Source organism: Amblyomma americanum, chromosome 1 (assembly GCF_052857255.1).
Source record: "Amblyomma americanum isolate KBUSLIRL-KWMA chromosome 1, ASM5285725v1, whole genome shotgun sequence".
NCBI classification, from domain to species: domain Eukaryota; kingdom Metazoa; phylum Arthropoda; class Arachnida; order Ixodida; family Ixodidae; genus Amblyomma; species Amblyomma americanum.
The window spans coordinates 73,610,791-73,618,862 of record NC_135497.1 but is presented as its reverse complement, the minus strand read 5'-3'; the positions used below and the strand labels follow the sequence as shown (position 1 = coordinate 73,618,862).

Here is an 8,072-nt window from a genome sequence, read left to right as displayed (position 1 = left end):
TGCAGGCATTCAAGTTTTGGGTTTTGCCTTCCGTCTGCAGTTGTATACGTACCAAAAGTTGCAGGCTCTTTGACTGGGCATGCCACTGGGTTGCCTTTCCTGACTTTAGGATGTTTCACTGCCCACTGACGCCTTCCCATGGCAGTTCTGCGTTGCACCCTGTCCGCATTTTCATTATAGTGGAGAGCAGCCAGTTCTGATCTGTGCACAGAGATGTAGAATATCAAAAGTGCACACCACAGCCTACACAACTGCAAAAGAGAACATACTTAGCTAGCAGTTTTGCGAAAAGCATACCTACATGCATGCTCCAAGGAGGGCTAACCTTTCAAGACTTTTTCAAAAAACGGTCATACATAGTGAAGAGCCCGCAGCTGTGTGCCTCAGCCCAGTGCATGTCTCCGAAATTCAAGCCTGTTTTTTGTTTTGTCTGCTGCTTTACTACAGCACATGACAATAGATTTATTGTAGCTATTAGCATCGGTGCATCATCAGCAAAACATGTTTCTCACTACTAACTACTCGCTCTTTCATCCTGCTAGCGCTGTACAGCAGCATCTATGACTTCTTTATAACAGACATGAGTCATGTAACTGCAGATATTCATGCAAGAATGTTATTCTAAAATTCAATAATTCGATTCAGTTGAAAGCCTTTATTCTTAAAGGAAAAGACAAAAGGGTGCTGTAAAGGAAGGAGGTTATTGTCACCGTAGAAAAGTTAAGAAAAAGTGCAGTATGAAATACCTCGTCACATTTCCTAACTTGCGGTCACATGAACTTGCACTAATTTCACACGCAATCACACCAACTTCCATGGTTGCAAATTTCACAATGAGAAATTTCATGTATACTGTCTGCCCTAAATGTGGTAAACAGCTAGCGATAACTCTATGCAAGAACAACAAAGTGTTCACTTGTACAGCAATGCAGGTGCACTGAACACACAAGTCTGGCTGTTTATGACATTTAGCACACGGTAACGCCAATATACTCTTGAGGAGTATGCGAGGAAACTGACACTTTCATAGCTTGCCAGCATACCATGAAAAGAAAATGTGAAGCTTTTTGGAGCAAACCGGTTGAGTAATGAATAGAATGACTCCAGACTTGATGATTGGCATGCCGGTGACACCTGCTTGATGTCTTAAAGCAGGCGATAGTTTTCCACTATGACACGCAGCTTCACAAAGGGGTCAGTACCAGGTGGCATAAAATTCAAGGATACGACATAAATGCAAGAAAAACTTTTTGACGGGTTAGTATAACAATAAATAATGAAGAGTAGAGCAATGAGCAGGAATGCACTCTTCTTGCTTGCACTACATCAGCAGAACAATATCAAGATTGAAAGTGTCATTAGTGATCGCTAAGGGTTATTCTTCCAGCGTATGAGCACTAAAAGACATCCTTGCGATACAAATGGCAAATTAATAGATGGAAGTGCCTGAAAAAATCAACTTTCTTGGTAAGAGGTCTCCATGCTCGCAGTTGGCGTACTCCTCACTGTGGCCACAGTGCTTGTCCTGCACATGGTTGAGGAGTGACAGCCAGATGGCTACCGCGAGCTCGCCTCTCTCTGCAGCAGTCTTAACCCTTCTTCCAGCAATTTTTTGCAAAATAGAAGTGCTTGATGATAGAGGTCATCCACTCTTCAATGATGCCACAGCCTCGTGAGTGGGAGACAGCCTGCAGCTTCTTTTTTCAGCCCTGGAGTAAAAAGGATGAAATTAAAAAATTAGGCAACTATTCTTGGCTGCTCTGCTTAAAAGCAATTGCCACACCCACATCACTGAAAAAGCCATCATGCAATTGAGAGGTAGCATTGCCAAATGACGAGGGAACTACTTTTTTATTATCTAAAAATAATGCAGTCAACAAGTGTGTTAACCTCTGTACTCCTTTGTAGCAGTAAGGCTGCCCCTTCTGCAGTTTACAAGACAGTAGTCCTAAATAGAGCAAAAAGCTGACAGCCTTTATGCCTGTTAAAGCTCCCTGAACTGCTAATTCAACAACCGTCACATCTGCTGGTTGGCTTGATGTGCTTCATGTTGGCAGCACAACTGCTCATTTTAAATCGCAGGTATGAGAAACACTTAACGCGAGATTTTGCGAGCAACATTACGTATGCATAAATTTGGCTTGAACAATTACCCGGAAAACAGAAAGCCAGTGCTTCACTGAAAAAAAAATTGGTGTTAATCTTTGGCAACATGCCAAGAATCAATGTAGTTGGCAATATCAGGCCGATGCTGTCGCATGTGGCTGCGAACCTGAACGTGCCAGTTCGTGACTACCTCACGCAAAACAGAGATGTTCTTATCATCAAGCCGCTTCAGTGCCCTTTTTAGGCCTTCCAATTCCATCGCGCCACTGCCGGATACTTCATTTGACTGCAATGGGAGGTCAAGGAAAAGTTTAATCTGATCGAAGCCAATATACTGTACCTGAGAATACCGAAAAAATCTCTTACCTGTACAAGTTGCATGTCAATTATACGATTCAATAAAGTGTCCAGCAGCGAGTAGGTGCCGTATTTGGCACAGTAGCCAGGAGAATCTGCCCAGCTGTCACCTGCTAGTTGTGCTTCAGCCCTGCTGACAGAGTTGACTAAAGAATGCTGTTCGCGTTCCCACAACTGAAATAAAAAGTAAATACATATAAATATTTACAGAGTGCTCTTATAGTGTAGAAGAACTTCTATTTTGGCTAGATGGTTCATTGTAATCGAGAAAGGAAAATAGTGCTCTAGGCCCAGAAGTAATCAAAGAAAGGAAGAGAAGCGAGCACCTTGGAGCAATGCTTTTAACAATTCAGCTGCATTAATCAGCCAAGTAGTACCACATAAGATTGCCCATTTTCTCAGGACTGGGCGCTGACACACTTCAAAAATTTATTCTCATCTTTAGCGGCATGCCCATCTTGGCTTTGAGGATTTTTGGTCAACACAGAAACCTTTCCAGACAAACCATGCTCACCTTGTGCGCAGCAGGAATAAAATGTCCCTCTGCAGGCGGTCGTATGTGCGCTTGCTGAAGCATGCAATACCAGCGCTTTTGAAGAGCCGCAGGACTTGCGTTGGGGTTGAGCCGGTAAAGAGGATTGCAGCAGCCACAGTGATGTTTCCCATGGCAAAGCGTCTCTTTTTTGGCTGGCTGTGCCATCTTAAAACATGGCCATCTTGGCATGTAGACGTGACCTCAGCGAGGGAGCCAAAAATTTGTGCAAGATAGAAAACACGCCTATAAATTCACTATATATTACAAAATGTAAGCATTGCACCGCCTGTTTCATTTAATTTATTTTGTCCATAAAGGCCCAACGGCATTACATAAGGAAGGGCTACAAGTGGTGGAAATGCATGCACAATGAACACAACACTGCCAACTGTAAACACTAAAAAATAACATAAAGAAGGTCAAGCAATTAAAAATAAGGAGAGGGCAAAATAGAGAAACAAATGCATTTACGGCACTTCTTACAGGTGAAAGTCATTGAATAATTCATGATGAGGGCGACAAACTGATTTGTGTTCATTGCACAACACTGAAATTGGGTAAGGCACTCCAGGGGGTTGTTGCATCGCATAAAACCTTCATTCCTAAAGTACTGCTCTTGATGCTGGCTATGAGGTGGCTGTAGCTAAGGCGACTGTAATTCTAATCGGTGGTTTCAGCGGGAGGCGCCTTTACGACGGAGGGCTGAAAAAGCTATGCAGCAGGCAAAGGCACGAGGTGATGCGGCATGACTGAAGTGACTACTACTGCATTGAGGGAGGGAAATCAGTAGGGCTCCATGCTTTCGCTATATACCGATAAACCAGAAAAACGAACCTCGAGGCATTTTTGTCAGAAGCGGTGAAAACTGAAAAATTCAAAATTTTATCTGACCTTGGAAAACAAAATGGCAGCTTCACATGAAACAATGTTCTAGACTAATTTTTTTCTCGTTGACCCGGAACACAACTTAACTGGTTTTATCTTTCCTCCATTCATTCCTCATTCCTTTTTGTAGAAACCATATTCCTAACCCCGGATTCCCTTCTGTTACATTTACCAGCATGACAGGTTCAAAGTCCAAAGTAGCGGTTTTTGAGCGATAGCCTCCAACTCAGCATTATATATGCAAAAACTAACTGGTGAACTTAAAAAGACATGCCGTGATTTTGTCACGGTGCCCATAAGAGACATTTGTCATCTTTTGAACGTTGCATTGACGGAATGTATGAAGATGCCATCTCTCAGTGCTGCACGAGAAATGGCTGTTCATGTACCAACAATACTTACAGACTCCAGGGACGCAAGCAGCAAATTTCACATTGCCTGCAAGTCGCTCGGATTGCCAGCGCGGCAACTTGCTGCTGTGGTTCCCATGTGCTGGTACAATTTTTCCAAGCGCTCACTGATGTTCTTGCTTACTCGAGAGTAATAGAACAGCTCATGGAAGTACAACTAAAGGTGAAAAGCTCGAGAAGGTGCAGGCACTACTCACTAACCCTGAAGGCATGATTGTATTTTTTTTGCAAACTGCGATTACTTGGTCAAGAACGTCCTGCCAATAACTATAACACAAAAAGCCCTCGAGTCTGAGGAGGTGCTTGTCTGCTACGGGTACTCAATCATGGTTCGCTTAGAGTCCCCATCGCTAGTCAATGTGTTTTTGCATGGCAAGAGTATGTTGCAAAGACCTACACACTCTTACACCTGATGAGCTCTGACGTCCGAAAGAAAGGTGTGCTCAGCTTTCATGAACACTCACTTCAGATTCAGACAAAGTGGGAAGCCATTGTTTACAGGAATATTAATGCGAGTTTTCGTTTCTTGTAGAATGACATCTAGCATTAGTGCAAGCTATGAACCCAGGCAGGAAGGAGGAACCAATGAAAGCAGAAGACCAGTGGATTGTTCTTGCCTGTCGTGTGCTCTGCAGAACTAATATCTTTGAAATAGGAGCTCTTAGAATATTCGCTGTTCCATTTGCTGAAGTTCGCATTGGCAGTTTCTGGAGAGCACACAGCACAGGATTGCCGATTTTGTCAAAAGCTTCCGTTAACTGTCTTGCCACCTACATGCCAAGTGCAAACATAGAACATGCATTTCCTGGCGTGCTTTCCTGAGGTGCAAGAACCGTGCTCTGGTGGCTGAAAAATGTCTCGCAATGTACATGTCCATTTTTTTTTCAACAAGTTTAAGCAACAATTTTATGCTTCTGAAATTATTCTGTTGTTATTTTTAATCACTGGTGCATTAACTCACTGTGCAGCGTTTGGTATCCATTCAATTAAGTTGTGTAATGTGAGATGCGTTATATTTTCTCTAGTAATTATGCAGCCGCTTTACAGCAAAAATCCTGATAAACACCAATTTCTCTTCAGCATTGGATTACACAACGAAAAAGAACAAATCAAAGGAATAAAAATAAACAAAACACTGATAAACAACACCCAAACGATAATGACACATGTGAAGAGGTGTGCTGCATCCTCAAAACTTCACTAAAAAAATGCATTCCAAAAAAACACGCCTGTGCTTTCAACAACAACAATGGTTTCCATACCTGTACCGATGACTCTGCCGGCAGGTGGCATCTCCTGCAAAACTTGACAAGGTCCAGGAGGCTTTCCTCAAACACAATGATCTTGCGAGGGCATGGTTCAACAAGAGAACTGTAAACCAAATGTATGTTCCATTTAACACTACTGCTTTGTTTCCATGCAGCATCTTTTACACTCATATACTGTGTGATGTCAGTGCACGTTAAAGATCCCCAGGCGGCCGAAATTTGCGGAGCCTTTGACTACGGCGTCCCTAATAGCCCGAGTCGTTTTGGGACGTTGAACCCTCACAAACCGAACCAAACCATCCTTGAAATTTTTCCTTGAGATGGCAGAGCTTGTAAGAGGTACTACATGAAAATTAACCTTTAAATGTGAATATGTCGAGAAACCTTCACACTTCAAGTACCTGTTGGGACCAAAATGTTTGCATATCTGTAAGCCATGCATGGAAAGAAAAATCAGCTTTGAGCCATGAGGCACACTTACGCTGCAGAGCTCTCCAAAGATGGCTCGTATGTAGTGTTCATTGGGCCATCCTGAAAAGCCAGTGAAAACTCCGGCGGCTCTGGTGTTGGTGGTTGTGGTGTTAAGCATCTCGGCTGTTGGTCCTCCGAGAGCACAATATCAGCAATATCACACTCGGTCTCACATTCTGGAATTGAAGGTTAGGGGGTGCTATAAATGTGCACTGTTGACGCTGAAGAATATAGGAGCACAACAGCTCTTCTAAATCGTGCATTTTGCAACAAATATAGTTGCGGTGCAACTTCTACACTTGCTTACAAAAAAATTTTTCCACAGCAAAAAACGTCACCTGCACTAAACTTGTTACAACAGCAGCTTGGTTTAGGCTAGTTGGTAACAGGCAGTAGCACATGTCCCATCCAGATTTCTGTTGTCCTGGTCTTTTTTGTACTATGTTTTCAAAAAACTAAACCTGTCGCTTGAAAGAACTGCACCCGAAAACAGTACTCTATGGCCACATTACAACAAAAAAGCTACTATTGAAGTCATCAGTTCACAGAGCGGTCAAAAAATATACTGAATCGCAATCTCATACCAAAGCTACTCAGAAACAAATTGTCCACACCACTTACTTCCATAGAACACATTACAGAATTAAGCAAAATAATACACCACATGTCACCACCGGCACAGTTTCCCTGAGAGATTTAGTAAGCACCCACAGTTCAGGTTGTACCTTCTGTCTGCACGCCGATACTTTTCATTTTTGGACGCATTGTAGCTTGTGTCGCCTTCAGTGACGCTTGCATAGCGCATTGAGTCTGGACGTCGCGTGTACTGCAACCAATCCCTGCTGTGGCTTCATATGATGACATTGTGTCCGAATGATGACCAAGTGCTGGTCCAAAATGAGATTGTCACTTGAAGCCAAGTTTTACACACACCATATGTGTCATGCTTGCAAATATCACGTTAGTCAGATGTTCATCACGCGCACTGTTCACCCAGTTTCATGAGTACAAATAAATAATTAAGTACATATTTACTATCAAATCGCACATAAGCCATATTGAACGTGCCAAGAAGTTTGAAGTCTAATAAAATACTACTATTAATCTTTAAGTGACGCAGTCTACGTAGGTGTGTCGGTAAACGTGCGTACTTGTCATCCAAACGACCGTTCTACGGGACCCCGTAGAATATCGGATACGGGTCCCAATTGGGCTTATTTTTGGAAATGTGGCGGAGTGCTTGAAGGTTGCTTCACTTCCGCCACCGGTTGGCCCGGTATTGCACTGCCTCCGGGATCGGCCTGGGTTATTATACCGCGCGTCTTTTCTATCCTGCCTTTCTATCCCATCTTCGACCTCTCCTACTATCTGCACATGGTAGCGATTGTGGCTCGGCTTGAGCCAGTGGGCAGGCCTGTCTACTTTCCTTTTCTTTCTTTCTGGCCACAACAGACAGACAGACCGTCTCTATATGATTTTTAATTTCATTTTCTGACACTTTGCACATAACAGTGTAGTTGAGGATTACCACGAAACATATCAGCGCAAATATAATACTTATATCTCCCAGATATCTCTTCTGTGGCCATTTCCTCGCAGAGATTAACACCATCGCTGCCAACCTCAGCTAGGCACTGCACAAAACATCAAATACGCCAGCATTACCGCCACTGTCAATGAACATGCCTGCAGACAACCGGATACAATACAAACCTGACGCTTTGGCGCAGTTGCTCCGCTTACAGGAAGCAGGAGACGTTGTGCAGCAGTGGGATACGCCGTCGGCACGGCACCGGGCAAGAGGCAACGCTTCTTCGGAATCCCGAAGCTTGCCGCATACTTGTAGTCGTATGAGTCCGAGAAGAAGTGCACCGAGCAAAGCATGCTCTTCATCCCTGACGTCCAATAGTGCCGCCCAGAAGACCGAACAAAGTCAATCCATGCGTTTCTTAGTGCATCATTCCGGGGGAACTTATGGAAACTCACAGGGTCTCCGTATTTGCTGGGGCAGAAGTCCACCACACAATAGTACAAAGGCAT

General features: G+C 43.5%; 1 pseudogene; it reads right to left on the bottom strand.

Moving 5' to 3' along the window:
* Window positions 1–6,746: 6,746 nt before the first annotated feature.
* Window positions 6,747–8,072, bottom strand: LOC144106162 (uncharacterized; annotated as a pseudogene).